The 25,121-nt window shown below is 39.6% G+C and overlaps 1 long non-coding RNA gene across 1 annotated transcript; it reads left to right on the top strand.

The window, feature by feature from the left end:
• Positions 1-716: 716 nt before the first annotated feature.
• LOC128635757 (uncharacterized) lies at positions 717-21,159 on the top strand. Its single transcript, XR_008398577.1, has 6 exons — positions 717-730; positions 1,560-1,676; positions 1,997-2,093; positions 8,835-8,963; positions 18,459-18,507; positions 20,489-21,159. It is a non-coding gene; the product is annotated as an uncharacterized LOC128635757 (long non-coding RNA).
• Positions 21,160-25,121: the final 3,962 nt, after the last annotated feature.

Here is a 25,121-nt window from a genome sequence, read left to right as displayed (position 1 = left end):
TCGTTATTACTAGGGGTATTATCGCTGCTAAGCTCTCACATCTGACCTGCTAGAAAACTCTTGCACTTCTGCCACAATACAACTCTGTATGATACCCGCAACTTTCCAATTATACGTGATCTCCATAATTTGTTTTAAAATAACAATAAACTTACTTATTTTAATTAAAAGTAGATCTCTTTCATATATAATATAGTCAATAAAGTGTTTGCCAAATATGTACTCTTTTATTTGCAGGGAACCGCATTGTGAGAACCGTGACTATCTGTCATTCTTTTTAACATTTCTATCCGATATTGCATGAAATTAAAACCTACAATGTATAATATATTAAATTTGAATATGAGTTTCTTTCATCAAATGTTTTAAACATGTAAAAATATTAATTATGAATGCTCGTTACTTCAAGGGGGATTATTTGCTAGTCGCATCGCTATCTATTAGTTATTTAAAGTTCAAGATAGATTTTTTTAAGATATTTCGATGCGTGATAAATTATATATATGCTCGTTATTACTAGGAGTATTATCGCTGCTAAGCGCTCACATCTTACCTGCTCGAGAACGCTGAAACATCTGTTGAGAATGCTCGATTACGGCGGTCTGCAGATGAAAAGGATGGTGACGTTTTGGATGACGCGCAAAAATAAAGCGCATGCGCAGTACGGCGGATTACGGCCATATTGATAACGCAGGTTATCAGGCACTATTGGTAACGGCGATCGAAACAAGTAAGTGTGGGTTTGGAAATATATTAATTTTAGATAATGAATATATAGTAAACCGTTAATAATTTTTAATTAAAGCATATTAACAATATGATTTATTAATATGTTATTTTAGTTTGAAATAAAGATTTTTCCAAGGTTTAGTGTACCTTTAACATAAGCCTCACACAAACTTGCATACTAACTTTTAGTAGACTGGTGTTCCTTAAACTGAAAGTTGTAAATCACTGTCACTGTGTCATTGGAGTGGCAACCCCTCTCACCTAACCTTCTGCCCTGCAAATCAAGATAGCTTGCAGAGCACAAATTTAACCCCATAGCTGACAAAAAGGGCTACTTTGCACTGCTTGGGAATAAGCTGCAGTCCTTTTGGTAGCTAAGGAGTTAAAATGTGCTCTGGATGCTATGGTGTTAGGCACAAGCACAAACATTTTGTTTTAAGACGCAGTCATGTCTGATTGGCTGAGGGGCGAGCAGGCAGGGCTGAGGGCTCCCGAGGCTTGAAGAGTCAAGCCTCCGGTGGGAGCATTTATGGGCTGCAAGAGAGACTGCTGCATTAACTCTTATTCCCCACTGGGTGGCAGTCTCTAAAGCGGCCCATAACACAGCACAGTATTACATTCATATTGCACAATGGAAGGATAGCTGGCCTCTACCTTCTTGCGCAATATGAATGTATTACTTAATATTACGTTGTTTTTTTTTAAAACAATACATTTCAATAAAATACTGAATTTGGTGGAGGGGTAGGGGGGGTCACCTTTTTAGATGGAAAAAAATTGACAAAAACTATTTTTTTTTTTTTTTTTTATTTTTTTTTTTTATAAAATAGGCTGTAATTCCCACATTGGCCAGGGGAGGCAGTGCCTCACCTGCCTCCTATGAATGCAAGTCACTGTGGGGTAGAGAAGAGTTACGCACGTGGAGTTTGTTCCTGTGGCACCTCAAGGTAAGTCTGTCCTCCGTTATGGGCCCTGGTGTAGCGATATAGTAGTCAGGTTATTACCGTTATTTGAGTAATTTACCTTCTGTAGGGTCTGAACCACTGGCCCTTTATTATGGGGATCTCTCCACTCACCCGGTGTCTTTAGCTGAGCCGCGAAATCCCCCTGGCAGCTAAGTGAACAACCAGGAGAATGGTGTCTGTTTGCTGATGAAGTCCGTGATGAATATGCTGTTTATGTGTGTTCCACGCCGGTGTTCCTGTTACCTATGTGTGCAGTGCGAGCTCTGTTACATGGTGAGACATGTTTTGTTGCTGTATTATAGGTACGAACGCACGAACCAGCCCAGTTTAGTGACCACTGACACAGAGCTACGGATTCATGTGGCCACCTTAGCCTTCACCGGCTAGCCCCCTCAGGACGTAAGTAATCTTAATGCCTGGCAGCTTTAAATTGGAATTGAATAGGGCAAGTCAATTGATTTTATTAAAGCAAATATTATTTTGTTATACTTTTATGCTCGATGTACAATCCCTTATATCATTCAAAAGAAATAATGATGTATCATATAAAAGATATAGATAATAGGGATAAAATAAATATAAATGTTAGAAAACAAAAATAACAGAAAAAAGAGACACTAGTAACTTTACCATTCGTCCAAAATTGGGGCACTAATATCTCAAAATCTTTCCTCCTTAAAATCAAAACTACATTTTTAGAATTAATAAGGGGAAATTAAAGTTAAAAAAAACAGCACTGATAGGTCTATAATAAGACCTTTTAGTTAAATAGAGTCTAATTTGTAAATCCATATGGCTTTTTTTAAATTCCCTCCCTTTCAGTTTTTGACATCTTACCAAATACCTTTATATCTAAATTCTTTATGCTAATATTGTAATCATTCTTAAAATATTTATAAAGAGAAAGCTCCTGTTTTTTTTTATCTGATCGGAAGGATATTTTTTCTCCTTTATCAAAAGAGAGGGGAGGTTTCAATGGCACTATCTAAATATTAAGGTGACTGGACCCTATATAAAGTAATAATAGCCTGTCAACTTATCAGATCACAGGGTGGGGGGTGCTGTGTATTAGATATACTAGAGAGATAGCAAAATGGGAAAGACCATTTAAGAATACACATGCAGCACTCGCTGCAGACACATGTTCAAATCATAATTATGTATGGATTCAAAGGGGTCAAGAAGATCATTCGCTATAGGTCAGTTAAAATATAACTTTAATTGAAAAAACACATAAAAATAAAGAATTTAAAATACTGGGATGTGCGATTAAAATAAACAACTAGAGAGGATTTTAATGGCAATATGGGACTTTGGACCACGTTGAATCACTTTATACAAGCATCAACCATAATCTGGGATTCAAAGCAGTCAGCAGCTTTCTTAAAATGGGATCAATGGAAGATACCTCTCATGATTATTTTATCCTCAAACTCCTCAGCTTTGTACTTCATCACAACTCTTTTACTTTCAATCATGGGTTTTACCTCCAAGTCAGAGGAACGGCAATGGGCACTGCCTGTGCACCTAACTATGCCAGCCTATTTTTAGGTTGTTGGGAGCAACAAATAGACTTCTCTGATGTTAACTCACAGCACATGTCACACATACCTATGTGGATATGATACATAGACGACGTGCTGTTCCTCTGGGAAGAACTAAAGAGGAATTGGATTTGTTCCTGATAAATCTGAACACAAATTATCTAAATATCAAACTCACATATGAAGCAAGCCTAACGGAAATAACATTTCTGGACCTTCAAATACATAAGAACATAGATGTGTACAGAAATTCCACAGCAACTAACAGCATCTTGCACAGTTCAAGTGCACATGCCCCTAGTACATCAAAATCACTCCTGATTGGAGAATTCCTAAGGATTGAAATTGTTCAACAATAGAAAACTATCCCTACAGAGCTAAAGAACTCACTTAACAGATTGCTATCAAGAGGTTACAGCAAGAGATCCATAAAAAAAGCTGAGTACAGAGCCAGACAAACACCTCGGCAAAAATTTACTCAATAAACAAGCTGATACTCAAACCCATGAACAAACAAGATTCATTACTACCTACACTCCCCAGACTAAACAAGTTGTCAGGATACTACAAGATAACTGGCATATATTGAAATCGGATCCAGTATTAGCACCGCTATTAGGAGACAGTATTTCAGTGGGCTACAAAAGAGCACATAACCTCAAAGATATGATCAGCCCAAGTCACTTCTCTGGCTCCAAGACGACAACAAAGCTAACTAAAGGATCTGTCAAATGTGAGGCTTGTAGCACCTGTAGCTTTATGCAAAAATGGAACTCTATTGTTGACAGATTTGGCAAAATGCACCAAATCAATGCTCATATTAGTTGTCAAACTCAAGGGGTGATATATGGTTGTCTATGCTAATGTGAGCTAATCTATGTGGGCATGACCACTAGGAAATTAGAATCAGATTACAGGAACATCTAAGAAATATTAAAAATGCTCAAAAAGATGCCAACACAGGCAAAACAATCACCTCTGTTGCCAGGCATTTTCTAACAAAGCATAACTCCAAACAATCAGATCAACAATGTTTTGGGTTACAAAAAATCAACCTAGGAATCAGAGGTGGCAACTTAGAATCATCGTTATTACGTGCAGAAAACAAGTGGATATTTTTACTCAACTCTGTCTATCCACTAGGGTCAGCCAATAGAATTGACCTTGCATTCTATTGGCTGATCCAATGCAAAAAATTTTTAAGGGGGGGGATCGGGTAGGTTTAAGAGTAGGGGTGTGTGGGTGGTGGGTTGTAATGTTGGGGGGGGTATTGTATTTGTTTGTTTTTTACAGGTAAAAGAGCTGATTACTTTGGGGCAATGCCCCGCAAAAGCCCTTTTAAGGGCTGGTAAAAGAGCTGATTACTTTGTAATTTAATTTAGGAAATTTTATTATTTTGGGGGACTTTTTTATTTTATTAGGGGGCTTAGATTAGGTGTAATTAGTTTAAAATTCTTGTAATATTTTTTTATTTTTTGTAATTTAGTGTTTGGTTTTTTTTGTAATATAGTTTAGTTTATTTAATTGTATTTTATGTTAGATAATTGTAGTTAATTTATTTAATTAATTTATTGATAGTGTAGTGTTAGGTGTATTTGTAACTTAGGTTAGGATTTATTTTACAGGTAATTTTGTAATTATTTTAACTATGTAGCTATTAAATAGTTATTAACTATTTAATAGCTATTGTACCTAGTTAAAATAAATACAAAGTTGCCAGTAAAATAAATATAAATCCTAAAATAGCTACCATGTAACTATTAGTTATATTGTAGTTATATTATGGTTTATTTTATAGGTATTTAGTTTTAAATAGGATTAATTTATTTAATTTTAGAAATTTTATTTAGATTTATTAAAAATAAATTTAAGTTACGATGTGTTAGGGTTAGACTTAGGTTTAGGGGTTAATACATTTAATATAGTAGCGGCGACGTTGGGGGCGGCAGATTAGGGGTTAATAAGTGTAGGTAGGTGGTGGCGACGGGGGCGGAAGATTAGGGGTTAATAAATATAATATAGGTGTCGGGGATGTTAGGGGCAGCAGATTAGGGTTTAATAGTATAATGCAGGTGGCGACGATGTTGGGGGCGGCAGATTAGAGGTTAATAAGTGTAAGGTTATGGGTGTTTAGACTCGGGGTTCATGTTAGGGTGTTATGTGTAGACTTAGAAAGTATTTCCCCATAGGAAACAATGGGGCTGCATTAGGAGCTGAACGCTGCTTTTTTGCAGGTGTTAGGTTTTTTTCAGCTAGCTCAGCCCCATTGTATCCTATCGGGAAAATCGTGCACAAGCACGTTTTTCCAGCTTACCGCTACCGTAAGCAACGCTGGTATTACAGGTAGAAGTGGAGCTAAATTTTGCTCAACGCTCACTTTTCTGAGGCTAACGCATCCATTCAGAAAACTTGTAATACCAGCGTTGTTTAAAGTAAGCGCTGAAAAAAAGGAGCGTTAGCCCCGCAAGTTTTTACCGACAAAACTTGTAATCTAGCCGATAGTCTTTAATAATGTATTGATTGACACCATGAGTATATTAGCCCATGCCTCTAAGTAGTTGGAAACCTACAATGTATGAATTAATATATACTGACCATATACTCTAATTACAGTAATCTCATACATACAGTGGCAGCTTTAGATCAACAACAATTATAAACATGATGGGTATCCATATATATATATATACAAGGGATTGCAACTAACGATATATATAATCCCGACATAGTGTAAACACTCCCTACACCCATTCTGTAGCTTTTAGTTTGTCACCCCAATAACATATTCACTTAAGTTATTCCTTTATTGTCTTTGACAAAAATCTAGTCAACTCAATTCATAGTTACATTTTTTTATACTTTTTGGCAATCACGTCTAATACTATGTCACGATCACCACTCCTATATAAGATGGGCTACATCTTTATTAGACCCTCAATGCACAGTAAGCACTATATTTTTGTGCTGATGATTTATATCTATATATAACTCTTAGTTTATATAAATATATGTATCATAATGTATTTAGGCACAATCACACGTTGCCACATAGGGATAAGATATTGTTCCCTTTTTTATTTAAAATTTTTATATGTATTTCACTTACACTTATGGAACAACAGGATTACCCTATATTTATGTCCATATACCAACAGAAGCATTGAAATGTATGTCACACACTGTAAGAGCATATATGGTCACCGTAATTAGTTAACACTAATTACGAATTCCAGTCATATTTTGTGACTTGGACTGAACAACTGAGGCTCTAACGTCAGATTATCTTCAATACCTCTGACAGCTAACGTCACAGTGACGTCAGACAAGGGGCGTAGACTGTCTTCAGCTAACGCATAAAAACTCGCCTCCAGCGCGACGCGCGCTTACCCTTCGAAAAAGCCGTGATACACGCAAAACATGTTAGGGCACTGGTGTGGAGTCTGGGAGCTCCTGTGTTTGTTAGGGAACCTATGGAGGTTTTTCTATATGCCATATAATAACGTTTATGTGTAATTCATTTGTGGACGGTGGACCCAGCACAAATAGAACAACGCACTATCTATACCAATTAAAGCTCCAATATTTAGTTGGCACTTTACAGAGTGAAACTGCTCTTTAATATGGTATTTGTGCCAAATCCGGTATATGTATTTAAGGGCCTGACAGAATGACTGCTAGCTCATACGATGAATGCATAAAGAGGGATATTTTGAGCTTTAATAATTATGTGACAGCTAACGGAACGCAATTTTAGTAATCCTGCTGCTCTACCAGCAAATTCTCATATGCATTATACAGTAATGTGTAATAGGAGGTAACTGATTACCTAAAAATTGTTACATACTTTATTTTAATTTGTCTTATGGTACAACTATCTAAGAGACAATATAAATGGATTTACAATTTTATGCCGTAAGACTTGACAAATTAGGCACTGTTATCCATTAGATCTGATATTGTGTTAGCTGCCTCTAATACCCGGCTACAACCACTCAACGGGAGATATATTATAATAAGTAACGCAGTTACATGTAGCCAAGGATTAGCTACCATACGATCACAGGATATTGAATGTATGTTTACACCCAGGGGTGGAACTACAGGGGGTGGAGAGGTCGCAACTGCGACTGGGCCCCTGAAGGTGGGGGCCCAGCTTGAAAAAAATTAAAAAAAATGTCAATAAAAAATGTTGACCTCCCGCTGCCTGCATTGATATCATGTGAGTGTGACATGATGCTTCACTAGTGTCTCTGACTACAGGGGTTCGTGTTTCTGTTTTACCCATTGGTGTTTAAGTGTGTGTGTGTGAGTGTTTATGTATGTATGTGTGTGTTTGTGTATGTTTGTGGGATCAGCAAATTACAGACCTTGTTACTACAGCATGGGAGCGGCGGGGGTAAACAGTGTCACTATACAGTACCACTATATACAGTATGGGGGGGGGGATGGACCATCTTACAGACTACTGTGGTCACTTTATAAAGTATTGGGGTGGGTAGGGCCAGGCCAGCCATCTCACCGGCAGATTACAGACTGTGTCACTAACTCACTATATAGAGTACAGGTGCATTAAACAGTGTCACTATATACAGTAATAGGGGGTCAGAACATCTCACAGACTGTGGGCACAGTGTATCTCCTTTTGCAGACAAGTAATCTGATTCAAATTTTCCCCCCTGTGTTAAATGTAAAAAAAAAAAGATATGTATTAAATTTACCTTTTTTTGAGGGGGTGGGGCCTTCTTAGAGTCTTGCACCTGGGCCCTGTGGTTTCTAGTTACGCCTGTGTTTACACCAACCATACTGACACACTTATCCAAACATTGCAGCTAGCAACACCACGTCTATCCACTTATATGGTCCAGAGTCCCATATTGCCATTAAAATCCTCTCTAGTTGTTTATTTTAATCGCACATCCCAGTATTTTAAATTCTTTATTTTTATGTTTTTCCAATAAAAGTTATATTTTAACTGACCTATAGCGAATTATCTTCTTGACCCCTTTGAATCCATACATAATTATGATTTGAACATGTCTGCAGCGAGTGCTGCATGTGTATTCTTAAATGATCGTTCCCATTTTGCTATCTCTCTAGTATATCTAATACACAGCACCCCCCACCCTGTGATCTGATAAGCCGACAGGCTATTATTACTTTATATAGGGTGCAGTCACCTTAATATTTAGGTAGTGCCATTGGACCCTCCCCTCTCTTTTGATAAAGGAGAAGAATATATCCTTCCGATCAAATAAAAAAAACAGGAGCTTTCTCTTTATAAATCATACCAGAATCAGTACATCTAATGTATTTGTTAATCTTGAATTCTTTACCTCAAATTTTAGTTTTATGGCTATGTCTACATGCTTTGAATATTATACTAGGGAAGAAGTATTTTATTGTTTTTCTCAAAACTCTATATTTTATAGTACCCATCAAGTACAGGGTGATGTAAACTATCACAATATAGGGCGAAATGAAGACGTGTGTGTTTGGAATAAAGTTTGTTTTTGGCTGTAGATGTACAGTTTGGGTCACTGAGGGTCATGATACCCAGTCTGTTTAGGTCCAGTCTATTTTATTCTCTCTACTACAGATGTAATGAGGAGCAGTGGAGAAATAAACATTTCTTAATTACTTTTTGGAAATACCACACCCTCGATACCATCAGAAAGAGCATTTATTGAAAGTTAAATTTGCCTACCACATAGACACCAACTAAATGGTGAGTATATAGCAGACAGTATAAACGTTTGCTTATTTATATGATTTATACCTAATAGATAGTATTCAAATAAATTACATTTTTGAGTTTTAAATAATATACATAATTGACAGCTTTAACCATTATGTCTTTCATTTCCCTCCCACAATGACTTTAATCTGTTTTCTATATTTTTTTCTGTTTAAAACTTTTTCTTATTTTTACTTGTTTTAGTACATTCAATTATTCTGATATTTTTTCCTTGTTTATTTTATGCCCTTTACAACCAATCCCCCCCCATCTCTTTCTCTTTCAAACCACAACATTATTTTATTTATTTTGGACAAAGAGGACCTCGGTAACCATCTTATGAATTAAGGCAGAATGGCTGAGGATAAAGCGAGTGTTGTGTTCAAATACGTACTTGGTTTAATTTATCTAACGCTTCACTAACACATCTAAATATGCTAAATATGTACAATAAAAGTAATGGACATAATTTACAGGAAAGCGATAAAAGCAAAAATGACTGTATGATATATTGCACATGGTAATCTTACTTGCACCCAGTGTTTTTATATTAGATTCATGTGATATAGAACAAACATTAGTATTTAAATAGATTCATTTTAAAGGGAAATAAAGTGATAAGAATAACAAAGCAAGAGATGTAACCGGGTGTTGCTTATCACTGATGAATACTTTTGTAATAAGCTGTATCGTGAGCAAGCCCCAAATGTATACCAACTTACTTTATTTGTTGTAAATGAATAACTCAAAATACCAAAGGGAAAGATACCTTGGTGAAAATTTGGTCTCACTATCCAGACAAAAACTAACTTGAATAGAACAGTGGAGACGCAGAAAACAGCAATGAGAGTGTAGGTAAATAACCAGAGACAAACTACAAAGTCACTATTCTTTGCTAAGGAATTATAAAATACAGAGCTAGACAATCCTTTAAACCACAGGAAAAAACAGTACAAAATCAGAATACAATTGCAACATCCATAAATCCTGAAGTACAAAAAACAAGTCAGTCCAACTAAAGAAATGAACCCCTTTGCTACCGGGGATTTTATAGAACTTACCCAAAATACTGAAGAATTTTTTACATTTTTGCTATTGCTCCATTTAAACAGAAATAGAGCCTTTCTTATTTTTTTTCCTATTAGACTTTTTTTATGTAGACAACCCAGGCTATTGATCTAGGCCCATTTTGGTAAATTTTATGCCACCATTTTCCCGCCACATGTGATAATATAAAAAAGTTGTTAACTTTTTCACAAATTTTGGGCTTCTCATTAAAATTATTTACATACTGCTTGTGCAGCCATAATACAAATGGTTGTAAAAGCTTCAATGGGTTCTCCTTTGTTCAAAAATAGCAGACATGAATGAATTGGTAATAAGAAAGCTGCTAAATGCAGCTGCGCACATGCACTTCTGAAATTCCTGGCAGTGAATGGCTTCATTAGTTAACTTGTAAGATTAATAGTATTGTAATATAGGGCTTACCCTCCCACCTCCCTGATCCCTCCCAAACAGCTCTCCTCCCTCACCTGCCCACGTTCCTCACCACCATCTTATGCAGTTTAGTGCTTATTTTTCTTTTTTTTTCTGCAGTGTAGGAAACCCTCCTCAACCCTCCCACCTCCCTGATCCCTCTCAAGCAACTCCCTAACCCTCCCCTCCCACCAGTGGCAGCCATCTTAGGTACTGGCAGCTGTCTGACAGCATCTAGTTTATAGTTTATTATTTATTTTTTATGTTGTTTAGGGGTCACCCTCACCTCTTCCCTCCCTCACCGTAAACGTTATGTAGGGGCCCCCGATTCTGTGTAGTATTCCATCCCTCCCTCTACCTTAAAAATATTCTCGGGTGGAGTCCCCCCTCTGCTGCTGGGCCGTCCACCCACCTCCCGCGTTTCCTCTCACACCTCCAACCAGCACTAACAAAGATTGTTACAGACAGTGACACGGTCTGGCACTCTGCCTTCATATGGTAACTAGACTGCTTGGGCTTAGATATACATTATGTGGTAAGATGGGCTGTCTATCGCATGACGTAGAGCTACGTCCATTTGGCCCAAGGAGTTTAACAAAAGCAGAGTCTGGAGAAGCCAAATCAAAACCAGAAAAACAAAAAGTAAATTGCTAGAGTAGATGTAGCTAGCACACTAAATACACAAGCAGCCTCATGCTGCAAAATGAGAGCTTATAAGGACTACCGTAAATAAGACTTAAAGGGACAGTCTAGTCCAAAACAAACTTTCATTATTCAGATAGAGAATGCAATTTTAAACAATTTTCCAAGCTCAGGGCATTTTGACAGTTTTTGACCACTAGAGGGTGTTAGTTCATGTGTTTCATATAGACAACACTGTGCTCATGCACGTGGAGTTACCTAGGAGCCCGCACTGATTGGCTAAAATGCACGTCTGTCAAAAGAACTCAAATAAAGGGCAGTTTGCAGAGGTTTAGATACAAGATAATCACAGAGGTAAAACATATATTATTATAAATGTGTTGGTTATGCAAAACTAGGGAATGGGTAATAAAGGGATTATCTATCTTTTAAAACAATAAATATTCTGGTGTAGACTGTCCCTTTAATTGATCTTCTAGGCCTCCTTAAATGTACAGCACGCCTTACTGCAGCAGGAACAGAAATAACTCTAACCAATTCCTGTTATGACAGCGGTTAAGCCATTGATGTGGTTAAGCCATTGATGTTCTGCTACAGACATTTTTCAGATGGAGGGTAACTAGTTTTCTAGAGTATTACAGTGTACAGTGGCTTGGGTTAGTGGAAATGACCGGCATTCATAACTTCTCATCATTATTATGGACCCTGCGTTATAAAATGGAAAATGGAAGAAGAATATAATAAACGTACTGAGCATTGGTTACACATCAGTATATAAAGTGATTGCATTGATGCAATTTCCTGTATTCTCCCCACTGATTCATTACATTTTTATGCTCCTTTTCATCGTTCTCATACTGCATGTCTTTATTTCGCTTCTCGCCTTGTGTTACCATTACCTGCTTTATATCTGCCATTTCCCTCCCGTGATGACTTTAATCTGTTTTATAGTTTGTTCTGTTTTATACATTTACTTACTTTAAATGGTTAAATCACTTTCAGTTGCCCTTTTTAATTACTTATTCTTATGACCACAGATTCATATTCCTTTTTTCTCCAACGTTCCCGTCTCTTTCTCAGTTAAACCACATCAATATTTTTTATTTTGGACACAGATGACCTTGGTAGCCATCTTGAGAAGTACAGTAGAATTGCTGAGGATAAAGCAAGCACTGTGGGCTATGTATATATGTTTAGGATATAATTCTATTTTGTTTCTTATGACACAGTGAGTCCACGGAATCATCAATTACTGTTGGGAATATCACTCCTGGCCAGCAGGAGGAGGCAAAGAGCACCACAGCAAAGCTGTTAAGTATCCCTTCCCACAAACCCCAGTCATTCTCTTTGCCTTCAGTGCAAGGAGAAGGTGAAGTTTAGGTGTTAGATTCTTCTATCAAGATTTTTTGTTTTGAAGTCAGTGCTTGCTTGCTCTGATCTTCCCTATCTACTGGGTTTAGCTGTATTCCACGTTAGTCTCTTCAGTAGGACTGTGGTAGCTTTTAAGCAGTCAGGAACTTGTGGGGTGGGCCTCACTGTGTTTTCCTGACAAGTTGCTGCCCTCTCATAGAATACCAGAGTAGGCTTACTCTGTTCTTATCCTTCCATAGGTCTCTGTGAGGAGTGGCTTCCTCTCATATCGGTGAGATGTCTTTCCTGTCGGACAGGGGTGCAGGTAAGTGCCAATTTGAATTTCATTCAGTTTTCCTAGCACATGAATTTTTCACTGCACCATATATGGGGTAAGTTATCCTGAGCTCAGGATACATTAAACAGGGGCAGGGCTCTGCTGTGTTACGGTGGTGTGAGAGTATTATAAATAAAAACAAATAGGTCAAAGTTTTTATTTTGGTGGTTCAGTGCTCGACTTATGATGATCAATTGTTATGGAGGTGGCACAATTTTAATAGGTTTTCTTTACGGGCCGTTTTCTCGTCCATTCCGTGACGTCACAGGGGCGGAGTTTCTTCTCCGGCTTCAGAGCGCTCTAGCTTTGCGCTCTTTTTCCCATTTCCATTACTTGGCAGCTTTACATGCAGTGGAATAGCGGGCTGGTTCCGGAATTCAGTCTCCTTCAGTTTCGCAGGGCAGGTCTCACCCCAGCTTAACGCTGAAGTGTTTCTCTAACTGCTTTATTAAAAGTCCTTGTTAAGGGGTCGTTTTTTAAGAGGGAGCTTTTATTTTTGTGTTGCGGTTTGTAAACCGATCTTTGCTGGTTAAAAATTAAAGAGACAGTACTTGATCTTATAAATCAAAGAAAAAAAACAAAAAGAAGGATTTTATTATTCTGTTATTTTTTTGCAAAGATGGACGTTCAGTTTACTCCTGAAGCAGAGTGCAAAATTTGTTGTAGTGGCCTTGTTGAACCTCCTTTGCCCTTTTGTGGTTCTTGCATTGAAAGAACCTTAATTTATAAGGACAGACTTTTTATTACTGAGCCGCCATTCTCTCAGGAGGATTCTGTTAAGGCAATGCCACAGTCTCCTCCTCAAGTCCCCTATGTTCCTTTACTGTCTCAAGCAGTGCCCTGCGGTTCCTCGCAGGCTCTTGATGGAGTTTTTTTGAAGGCAGAGATTGCCGCCCAGGTATCCTCTGCGGTATCTGAGGCACTAGCTGCCATTCCCTTGCTGCACGGGAAACGTAAGAGGAAGTCTAGAAAATCAGATAGTAAGGTTTCTGATCCTGTTCAGGCTAACCAGGTTGCTCTTTCCCATAAGTCTGAACATGAAGATAGGGTAAAATCTCAGATTCGGATAGTGTAATTCCTTCTTCTGATGCGGAAGTGGTTTCCTTCAGATTTAAGCTTGAACACCTCCATCTGTTACTTAAGGAGGTTTTAGCTACTTTGGATGACTCTGATGTGCTTGTCGCAGTCAACCCTAAGAAATCTAGTAAATTAAATAGATATTTTGCTGTCCACTCTCCTGGAGAGGTGTTTCCAGTTCCAGACAGTGCCACGGAAATTATCACCCGGGAATGGGAGAGACCAGGGATTCCCTTCTCTCCCTCCCCTGTCTTTAAGAAGATGTTTCCAGTGGCTGATTCCATAAAGGAGTCGTGGCAGACGATTCCAAAGGTGGAAGGGACTATTTCCACTTTGACAAAGAGAACTACTATTCCTATTGAGAACAGTTGTTCATTCAAAGATCCTATGGATAAAAAGCTGGAGGTCTTTTTAAAGAAAATGTATATTCATCAGGGGTTACAATGACAACCAGCAGTGTGCATTACCACAGTAACCAGTGTGGCGGCCTATTGGTTCGATGCTCTGTCTGAGCCTATTCAATGGAAATTTCCTTGGAGGAAATTCAGGATAAGATAAAGGCTCTTAAGTTAGCTAACTCCTTTATCACAAATGCTTCCTTACAGGTCATTAAGTTGGGAGTCAAGATTTCTGGTTTTGCAATCTTAGTGCGTAGAGCGTTATGGCTTAAGTCTTGGTCTACTGATGTCTCTTCTAAATCTAAGCTTTTGGCAATTCCTTACAAAGGTAAGACCTTGTTCTGTCCAGCCTTAGCGGAAATTATTGCAGATATCAAGGGTGGTAAAGGTTCTTTTCTGCCTCAAGACAAGAAGAACAAGATGAAGGGATGCCAGGCTAATTTTCGTTCCTTTCGTAACTTCAGAGGTAAATCTTCCCCGGCTTCTTCCAAACAAGAACAACCCAAGCCCTCTTGGAAGCCTGGTCAGTCTTGGAACAAGGGGAAGCAATCCAAGAAGTCCGCAGCTGAGTCCAAGTCAGCATGAAGGGTTTACCCCCGATCTGGGACCGGATCAGGTGGGGGGCAGACTCTCTCTGTTCACACAAGCTTGGGAAAAAGATGTGGGCAGTGAACATAGTTTCCCAGGGGTACAAGTTGGAGTTCAAAACCTTCCCTCCCAGGGGCAGGTTATACCTCTCAAGATTATCTGTGGACCAGACAAAAAGAGAGGCGTTCTTGAAATAGGTTCAGGACCTTTCCCTATCACAAGTGATAGCGCCTTTTCCAAGACAGAAACAGGGTCTAGGGTTCAAACCTTTCAGTCCCATTCTAGATCTCAAGTTACTAAACTAATTTCTCAAAGTTCCGTCCTTCTCTGATTCAAGAGGGCCAATTCATGTCAATCATAAACCTGTAGGATGCTTACCTTCATGTTCCCATTCATGGGGACCATCACAAATATCTGAGGTTTGCCTATCTAGACAAACACTATCAATTTGTGGCACTTTCTTTTAGCCTTGCCATAGCACTCAGAGTTTTTTCAAAGGTTCTGCTAGCTCTATTGGTGGTAATTCGGGCCCGGGAACTGCAGTGGTGCCTTATCTGGACGACATTCTGGTTCAGGCGCCATCCCTACAACTGGCAGATTCTCACACAAGAACCTTGTTGGCATTTCTTCGTTCCCACCGTTGAAAGGTCAATCTGGAGAAAAGTTCTGTTGTTCCAGCTACAAGGGTGATCTTCCTAGGAACCATTATAGATTCTCTAACAATGAAAATATTTCTGACGGAGGTCAGAAGAGCCAGGATTCTGTCCGCTTGCTTGTCCCTACAGTCGGTGGATCGACCATCAGTAGCCCAATGCATGGAGGTAATCGGGTTGATGGTGGCTTCCATGGACATAGTTCCGTTTGCATGGTTCCACCTGAGACCTCTGCAGTTATGCATGCTCGCACAGTGGAACAGGGATTATACAGATCTATCTCAGAGAATAGTTCTGGATCAATCAACAAAGGACTCCCTTCGTGGTGGCTGTCACAAGAACTTCTGTCGCAGGGGACATGTTTTCAGAGACCCTCTTGGGTAATTGTGACCACCGATGCCAGCCTGTTAGGTTGAGGTGCAGTCTGGAACTCATTGAAGGCGCAGGGACTTTGGTCTCAGAAGGAATCTGCTCTCCCCATAAACATTCTGGGAGTTGAGAGCGATCTTCAATGCCTTGATGGCTTGGCCTCAGCTGGCCCTAGCCCGGTTTATCAGATTCCAGACAGACAACATAACCTCAGTGGCCTACATCAGCCACCAAGGGAGAACTCAGAGTTCCTTAGCCATGAAGGATGTGGCACGGATCATCCAGTGGGGGAAGGCTCACAATGGTTGTTTATCTGCCTCTACATTCCAGGAGTGGACCATTGGGAAGCTGATTTTCTGAGCAGACAGACTTTCCATCCCGGGGAGTGGGAACTCCATCCGGAAGTGTTCTCCAGGTTAATGACCAAATGGGGGTTACCAGAATTGGATCTGATGACGTCTCGTAAAAACACCAAGCTCCCAAAGTACGGTTCGAGGTCGAGGGATCCTCAAGCCTTTCTGATAGATGCTCTGGCAGTTCCTTGGAACTCCAGGTTAGCATATCTGTTTCCTCCGTTTGCTCTCCATCCGCGAGTCATCGCTCAGATCAATCAGGAGAGAGCATCTGTGTTTTTAATAGCTCCTGCGTGGCCTCGTAGGATCTGGTATGCGGATCTAGTAGAGATGTCGTCCCTACCTCCGTGGAGACTACCTCTCAGGAAGGACCTTCTGCTTCAAGGGCCCTTCCTTCCTCCGAATCTCGTTTCTCTCAAGCTGACTGCTTGGAGATTGAACGCTTGATATTAGCCAAGTGTGGTTTATCCGAGTCGGTTATTGAGACCAATGTTCAGGCTCGTAAGCCTGTTACTAGAAGGATTTACCATAAGATATGGCGTAAATATCTTTATTGGAGTGAGTCTAAAGGATATTCTTGGAGTAAGGTCAGAATCCCAAGGATTTTATCTTTTCTCCAGGATGGCCCTGAGAAGGGGTAATCTATCAGTACCCTCAAGGGTCAGATCTTTGCTCTTTCCATTCTGCTTCACAAGCATCTGGCGGACATGCCGGATGTACAATCTTTTTGTCAGGCCCTGGTCAGAATCAGGCCTCTGTTTAAATCAGTTGCTCCACCTTGGAATCTTAATCTTGTTCTTAAAGTTTTGCAGCAGGCTCTGTTTGAGCCCATGCATTCCTTAGATATTGAGTTATTATCTTGGAAGGTTTTGTTTCTTACTGCTATTTCTTCTTCTCAGAGAGTTTCTGAACTCTCAGCCTTGCAGTGTGATTCTCCTTATCTCATATTTCATTCAGATAAGGCAGTTCTCCGTACCAAGTTTGGTTTTCTTCCTAAGGTTGTTTCAGACAGGAATATTAACCAGGAAATCGCTGTTCCTTCTCTCTGTCCTAATCCTTCTTTTCATATTACACAACTCCTTTGTTTGTTTGTTTTGTGGAAAACATAAGGGTCAGAAAGCTAATGCTGCTTCTCTTTCTCTCTGGTTAAGAAGTATAATTCGTTTGGCATATGAGACTGCTGGTCAACAGCCTCCTGAGAGAATTACAGCTCATTCCACCAGGGCTGTGTCTTCTTCTTGGGCCTTCAAGAATGAGGCCTCTGTAGAACAGATCTGTAAGGCTGCGACTTGGACTTCTTTGCACACTTTTTCTAAAATCTATAGATTTTATACTTTTACCTCGGCTGAGGCTTCTTTTGGGAGAAAGGTTCCGCAAGCAGTGGTGCCTTCTGTCTTGCCCTCCCTTATCACCTGTGTCCTTTAGCTTGGGTATTGATTCCCAACAGTAATTGATGATTCTGTGGACTCACCGTGTCATAAGAAAGAAAACAAAATTTATGCTTACCTGATAAATGTATTTATTTCTTGACACGGTGAATCCACGGCCCTCCCTGTTTTTTCAGGCAGTTTTGTTTATATAAACCTCAGGCAGCTCTTTACCTTGTGTTTCTTTCTTTCCTTTTCCTTCGGTCGAATGACTGGGGTTTGTGGGAAGGGAAGTGATGCTTAACAGCTTTGCTGGGGTGCTCTTTGCTAGGATTGACCATTGAAACAAATTAAGGGGACTGAAAACGGCACCTCTCAAGCAAAATAGCGTTCTGCCTTTGGCTGCCTTAGCAGCTCAGAATGGTGAATGCTTGAAACAAATAAAGGAGCTTTCTGCCTGACGTATGTTATACTTCATGAATGAAAGTCCCCTTTATTTGCTTCAATGGTCAATCTTAGCGTTTCACAAATACTAGGATTGACTTTTACTTTAACGATTGTTATTTAAATAACCTGCATATTATACGGTGGTCAGTGGTTTCCAGGCTGGGTGAAGTTTGTTATGGGCAGATATACAAATGGCCAATGATTATTACCAATAACATAGTTTTAAAACTTACTCACAGCCAATGTACAGTCCCACACCTGTATCTGGCTATGGTAATATAGTAATTAAATAGCTTAATAAATAGCAAACAAGTCAAGGCCTTTCTATTGAAGACTTTACAGTAGAGCATGTATGTGTATTAATGGCACATCATTCACTGTGTTTTGACATCAGTAATCAACTGTGATTTCTTTTTTTGTCTACTTAAGTGAACCAGCCGTGGCCTCTATTGTATCGTCCAGGAACACCTATAAGTGGGTAAGTATTTGTGTTCCCTGGTCTATAAGTAATTTTCCACCTGTCATCAGTGCACAAAGTGAATCATCCATTCAGAAAAGGCTAAGGGGCATATTTATCAAGCTCCATAAACTGTCCGCCTGCTCTGAGACGGCGGACAGAAATCAACCGGATTCGGGTTGATTGACACCCTCTGCTAGCGGCCGATTGGTCGCGATTCTGCAGGGGGTGGTATTGCACCAGCAGTTCACAAGAACTGCTGGTGCAATGATAAATGCCGAAAGCGTATGCTGTCGGCATTTATCGATGTGCAGCGGACATGATCTGCTATATCGGATCATGTCCGCTCACACCATCATAAATAGGCCCCTAAACATCTGCCTTGATAATGACAGGTAAGTTATTAGATGACTCCATACCTTCTGTACCCCCTATAACCCTGTATAATAATTTAATTCTTCACGTGATAGGGTTAGTAGAATAATATTAATCATATCAATACACTCACTGTTACATTTCATTCATGCACATAATTCACACCATTGAGGTATCTTCATATTGTACTATCTTCTAGCACTATGATATATAGTACAAGCCTACACTAGTGATGGGTACCCAGTACCTATGCCTTCCCTTAGACAATATGTGCTTGTTAAATTAGATTAGAAATGGAATGACCGTGTCTAGTATTAGTGGCATAACTGAGCAGGGGGGGGGGGGGCACCAACACATCCTTATATAGCAAACACTGCTAAGAAATTATCGGTAGATGTCACTTCTAAAGGATTAGCATTATGATATAACTGCATCTGAACATGTTATCTTTTTTCATGCCTGAAAATAATATGAATCTGGTATAATTGAAAGTATCACACACCTTTTTCTTATGTAGAATATATGTTTATTTTTGATACACTGAAAACTCAACAACAAATACACTTAATTCATATGGGTTTTTTTTTATTTAGAGATCAATCTCTTTTTACAAATCAGAAGTTAGTAACATCAGTGCAGGAAACCTGATTACACCGAATAAGTTGTGATAGCAGGAAATTATATCAATGTTCCTCAGGTAAAAATCATATAATTTGAAGAAATAAAAAACTTGTGTTGCAAGCCTTTACTCCCTACACCAAAAAAAAAAAAAAGATTTTTTATTGTTTTGTTGTATTTTCTTCCATGTAGAAGACTTTTAATGAAAGGATCTATAGATTTTTAGTAAATCACTATAAAGTTTTTGTTATTGTACTAAAATTACTGATAAAGGTGTATTATTGAGGTTTCTGCTTGTATCCACAGCATATTTTTCCCACCCATTAAAGGGACAGTTTACCCCCAAAAAATGCCCCCTTTAATTGTTCCAAGTGATCAATTTTACCTGCTGGAGTGTATTAAATGGTTTACAATTAGCTCCTTTACCCCTATTTCGGCATTTGGAATAGATGATTTAGCCTGTGGTACCCCCACCTATACTAAAAAATTCTGGCCTTAGGACCAGGCTATTGACAGGCAATGTAAACACAGCCAGAAAAAAAAATTACATTTCCGGTGGGGGGTAGAAGCGATAACTAATAAAATGCTACATTTCCAAGTATTGGGCTTTGGTTTACAAACAATATAAAATAAGGAAGCAAGTGTGTGTACACAAAGTGATAACATAACGAGATCTGATATTACCTGCAAGCCCAACCCATTTCAATTGGCTGTAGTTTTAAAGCGCAAAATCAGCAATTTCATATACAAAAATAAACCTGAAAATGCAATTTCTCATACATTTTATACTTTGCAGGTGGTATAACAAGTCATTGAAAACACATTAAGGGGAAAAAACAATTTTACGTTTTGTTGTGTTTCCTTCTTTTTCTTTACGCTTGTAATTTAAAAAATAAATACATATACTTAAAATCTACATGTAAAAAAGCATACTGATAAAGTACAACTTTTTTCTTTATTTTGGTGGTCATCGGAGATGACCAGCCATTAGTTTGTTTTGTTTTTCTAGATACCTCCAAAAACAGGTGCTCCTCTAAGTCCAAGGGGGAGTCAGTCACTTCTTGCATGGTGTAACAAAGTAACCCAGACTTACAAAGGTATTCAAATCACCAATTGTACCACCTCACAGACTGGCGTTTTCGCAGTACTGTAAGTATGGACTTATTTGTTTTTAACTTTCAAAAGCCATTTAAACAATCATTGATGCAGTCGAGGGTCTTCAACCGAGGGAAAACAGGCTTATAAGAAGACTTTCTTTGTCTGTTGATTATTTATTATTGTCAGTCTTAAAAAGAAAGTAAACATTGTTTTCCTTTTAAAAAATGCAATTTGTAATGCCCCATGTCTTATTCTTATGAATTGTTTGATAAGTATATTTTAGGAACCGCTAAGGAGCTTGGGGGCTGCACTACCAGTCAATCCTTTTAGAGACTTTCTTTCTATTAAAATCAGACAGAGGTTACAGACAATCAAATGCTATACCATACATCCAATAGACTGTAGTACAGTGAATAATCCCAGTTCCAAAGTCACAAAAGCATTGGTGGAACACAAATAATGTTGACTGTTCTTTTAATACCCAAATGTAAAAAAAGGAACATTTCAATATTTGCATTCAAAGGTTGCTTCTCATAGACTTTAATGTACATCTATAGCAATAAACATTAAGGGGCAGATTAAAAGTGGAGCGCTAATTTATCGCACTCCCGCAAACAGCAAATTTGCCCGTTCACGGGTGCACGTTAAATAACCAGCCATTACAAGTGGCTGGTTATTGCTACCGCGAGTTTGCAGTTATGAGCGGTTAAAGTTGGTGGGAGTGGGGTGTTAGAAAAAAAAAAACAGCACGTAAAAGTACCTTTACATAGTGGTCTATGGTAACTGTGTGTTCTTTATAAATATATATGCTTATATGTTAATATGTGTATATACACATATTAAAAAAAACATGTATTTCTCCAACATAGGTGTGTCCGGTCCACGGCGTCATCCTTACTTGTGGGATATTCTCTTCCCCAACAGGAAATGGCAAAGAGCCCAGCAAAGCTGGTCACATGATCCCTCCTAGGCTCCGCCTACCCCAGTCATTCTCTTTGCCGTTGTACAGGCAACATCTCCACGGAGATGGCTTAGAGTTTTTTAGTGTTTAACTGTAGTTTTTCATTATTCAATCAAGAGTTTGTTATTTTCAAATAGTGCTGGTACGTACTATTTACTCAGAAACAGAAAAGAGATGAAGAATTCTGTTTGTATGAGGAAAATGATTTTAGCAACCGTAACTAAAATCCATGGCTGTTCCACACAGGACTGTTGAGAGCAATTAACTTCAGTTGGGGGAACAGTTTGCAGTCCCTTGCTGCTTGAGGTATGACACATTCTAACAAGACGATGTAATGCTGGAAGCTGTCATTTTCCCTATGGGATCCGGTAAGCCATGTTTATTACGATTGTAAATAAGGGCTTCATAAGGGCTTATTTAAACTGTAGACTTTTTCTGGGCTAAATCGATTGATTATTAACACATATTTAGCCTTGAGGAATCATTTTATCTGGGTATTTTGATATAATAATATCGGCAGGCACTGTTTTAGACACCTTATTCTTTAGGGGCTTTCCCAAAGCATAGGCAGAGTCTCATTTTCGCGCCGGTGTTGCGCACTTGTTTTTGAGAGGCATGGCATGCAGTCGCATGTGAGAGGAGCTCTGATACTTATAAAAGACTTCTGAAGGCGTCATTTGGTATCGTATTCCCCTTTGGGTTTGGTTGGGTCTCAGCAAAGCAGATACCAGGGACTGTAAAGGGGTTTAAAGCTTAAAACGGCTCCGGTTCCGTTATTTTAAGGGTTAAAGCTTCCAAAATTGGTGTGCAATATTTTCAAGGCTTTAAGACGCTGTGGTGAAAATTTGGTGAATTTTGAACAATTCCTTCATGTTTTTTCGCAATTGCAGTAATAAAGTGTGTTCAGTTTAAAATTTAAAGTGACAGTAACGGTTTTATTTTAAAACGTTTTTTGTACTTTCTGATCAAGTTTATGCCTGTTTAACATGTCTGAACTACCAGATAGACTGTGTTCTGAATGTGGGGAAGCCAGAATTCCTATTCATTTAAATAAATGTGATTTATGTGATAATGACAATGATGCCCAAGATGATTCCTCAAGTGAGGGGAGTAAGCATGGTACTGCATCATTCCCTCCTTCGTCTACACGAGTCTTGCCCACTCAGGAGGCCCCTAGTACATCTAGCGCGCCAATACTCCTTACTATGCAACAATTAACGGCTGTAATGGATAATTCTGTCAAAAACATTTTAGCCAAAATGAACCCTTGTCAGCGTAAGCGTGGCTGCTCTGTTTTAGTTACTGAAGAGCATGACGACGCTGATATTAATATCTCTGAAGGGCCCCTAACCCAATCTGAGGGGGCCAGGGAGGTTTTGTCTGAGGGAGAAATTACTGATTTAGGGAACATTTCTCAGCAGGCTGAATCTGATGTGATTACATTTAAATTTAAATTGGAACATCTCCGCATTTTGCTTAAGGAGGTATTATCCACTCTGGATGATTGTGAAAATTTAGTCATCCCAGAGAAACTATGTAAAATGGACAAGTTCCTAGAGGTGCCGGGGCTCCCAGAAGCTTTTCCTATACCCAAGCGGGTGGCGGACATTGTTAATAAAGAATGGGAAAGGCCCGGTATTCCTTTCGTCCCTCCCCCCATATTTAAAGAATTGTTTCCTATGGTCGACCCCAGAAAGGACTTATGGCAGTCAGTCCCCAAGGTCGAGGGAGCGGTTTCTACTTTAAACAAACGCACCACTATTCCCATAGAGGATAGTTGTGCTTTCAAAGATCCTATGGATAAAAAATTAGAAGGTTTGCTTAAAAAGATGTTTGTTCAGCAGGGTTACCTTCTACAACCCATTTCATGCATTGTCCCTGTCACTACTGCCGCATATTTCTGGTTTGATGAACTGCTTAAGGTGCTCGATAGTGACTCTCCTCCTTAGGAGGAGATTATGGACAGAATCAATGCTCTCAAATTGGCTAATTCTTTCACTCTAGACGCCTCTTTGCAATTGGCTAAGTTAGCGGCTAAGAACTCTGGGTTGGCTATTGTGGCGCGCAGAGCGCTTTGGTTGAAATCTTGGTCGGCTGATGCGTCTTCCAAGAACAAGCTACTAAACATTCCTTTCAAGGGGAAAACGTTGTTTGGTCCTGACTTGAAAGAGATTATCTCTGATATCACTGGGGGTAAGGGCCACGCCCTTCCTCAGGATCGGCCTTTCAAGGCAAAAAATAGACCTAATTTTCGTCCCTTTCGTAAAAACGGACCAGCCCAAGGTGCTACGTCCTCTAAGCAAGAGGGTAATACTGCTCAGGCCAAGCCAGCTTGGAGACCAATGCAAGGCTGGAACAAGGGAAAGCAGGCCAAGAAACCTGCCACTGCTACCAAGACAGCATGAAATATTGGCCCCCGATCCGGGACCGGATCTGGTGGGGGGCAGACTCTCTCTCTTCGCTCAGGCTTGGGCAAGAGATGTTCTGGATCCTTGGGCGCTAGAAATAGTCTCCCAGGGTTATCTTCTGGAATTCAAGGGACTTCCCCCAAGGGGGAGGTTCCACAGGTCGCAGTTGTCTTCAGACCACATAAAAAGACAGGCGTTCTTACATTGTGTAGAAGACCTGTTAAAAATGGGAGTGATTCATCCTGTTCCATTAAGAGAACAAGGGATGGGGTTCTACTCCAATCTGTTCATAGTTCCCAAAAAAGAGGGAACGTTCTGACCAATCCTAGATCTCAAGATCTTAAACAAATTTCTCAAGGTCCCATCGTTCAAGATGGAAACCATTCGAACTATCCTTCCTTCCATCCAGGAAGGTCAATTCATGACCACGGTGGATTTAAAGGATGCGTATCTACATATTCCTATCCACAAGGAACATCATCGGTTCCTAAGGTTTGCATTTCTGGACAAACATTACCAGTTCGTGGCGCTTCCTTTCGGATTAGCCACTGCTCCAAGGATTTTCACAAAGGTACTAGGGTCCCTTCTAGCGGTGCTAAGACCAAGGGGCATTGCAGTAGTACCTTACCTGGACGACATTTTGATTCAAGCGTCGTCCCTTCCTCAAGCAAAGGCTCACACGGACATTGTCCTGGCCTTTCTCAGATCTCACGGCTGGAAAGTGAACGTGGAAAAGAGTTCTCTATCCCCGTCAACAAGGGTTCCCTTCTTGGGAACAATTATAGACTCCTTACAAATGAGGATCTTTCTAACAGAAGCCAGAAAAACAAAGCTTCTGGACTCTTGTCGGATACTTCATTCCGTTCCTCTTCCTTCCATAGCTCAGTGCATGGAAGTGATCGGGTTGATGGTGGCGGCGATGGACATAGTTCCTTTTGCGCGCATTCATCTAAGACCATTACAACTGTGCATGCTCAGTCAGTGGAATGGGGACTATACAGACTTGTCTCCGAAGATACAAGTAAATCAGAGGACCAGAGACTCACTCCGTTGGTGGCTGTCCCTGGACAATCTGTCTCAAGGGATGATGTTCCACAGACCAGAGTGGGTCATTGTCACGACCGACGCCAGTCTGATAGGCTGGGGCGCGGTCTGGGGATCCCTGAAAGCTCAGG

Source organism: Bombina bombina, chromosome 7 (assembly GCF_027579735.1).
Source record: "Bombina bombina isolate aBomBom1 chromosome 7, aBomBom1.pri, whole genome shotgun sequence".
Taxonomy (NCBI): Eukaryota; Metazoa; Chordata; class Amphibia; order Anura; family Bombinatoridae; genus Bombina; species Bombina bombina.
This window is presented reverse-complemented; position numbering and strand designations above follow the sequence as displayed.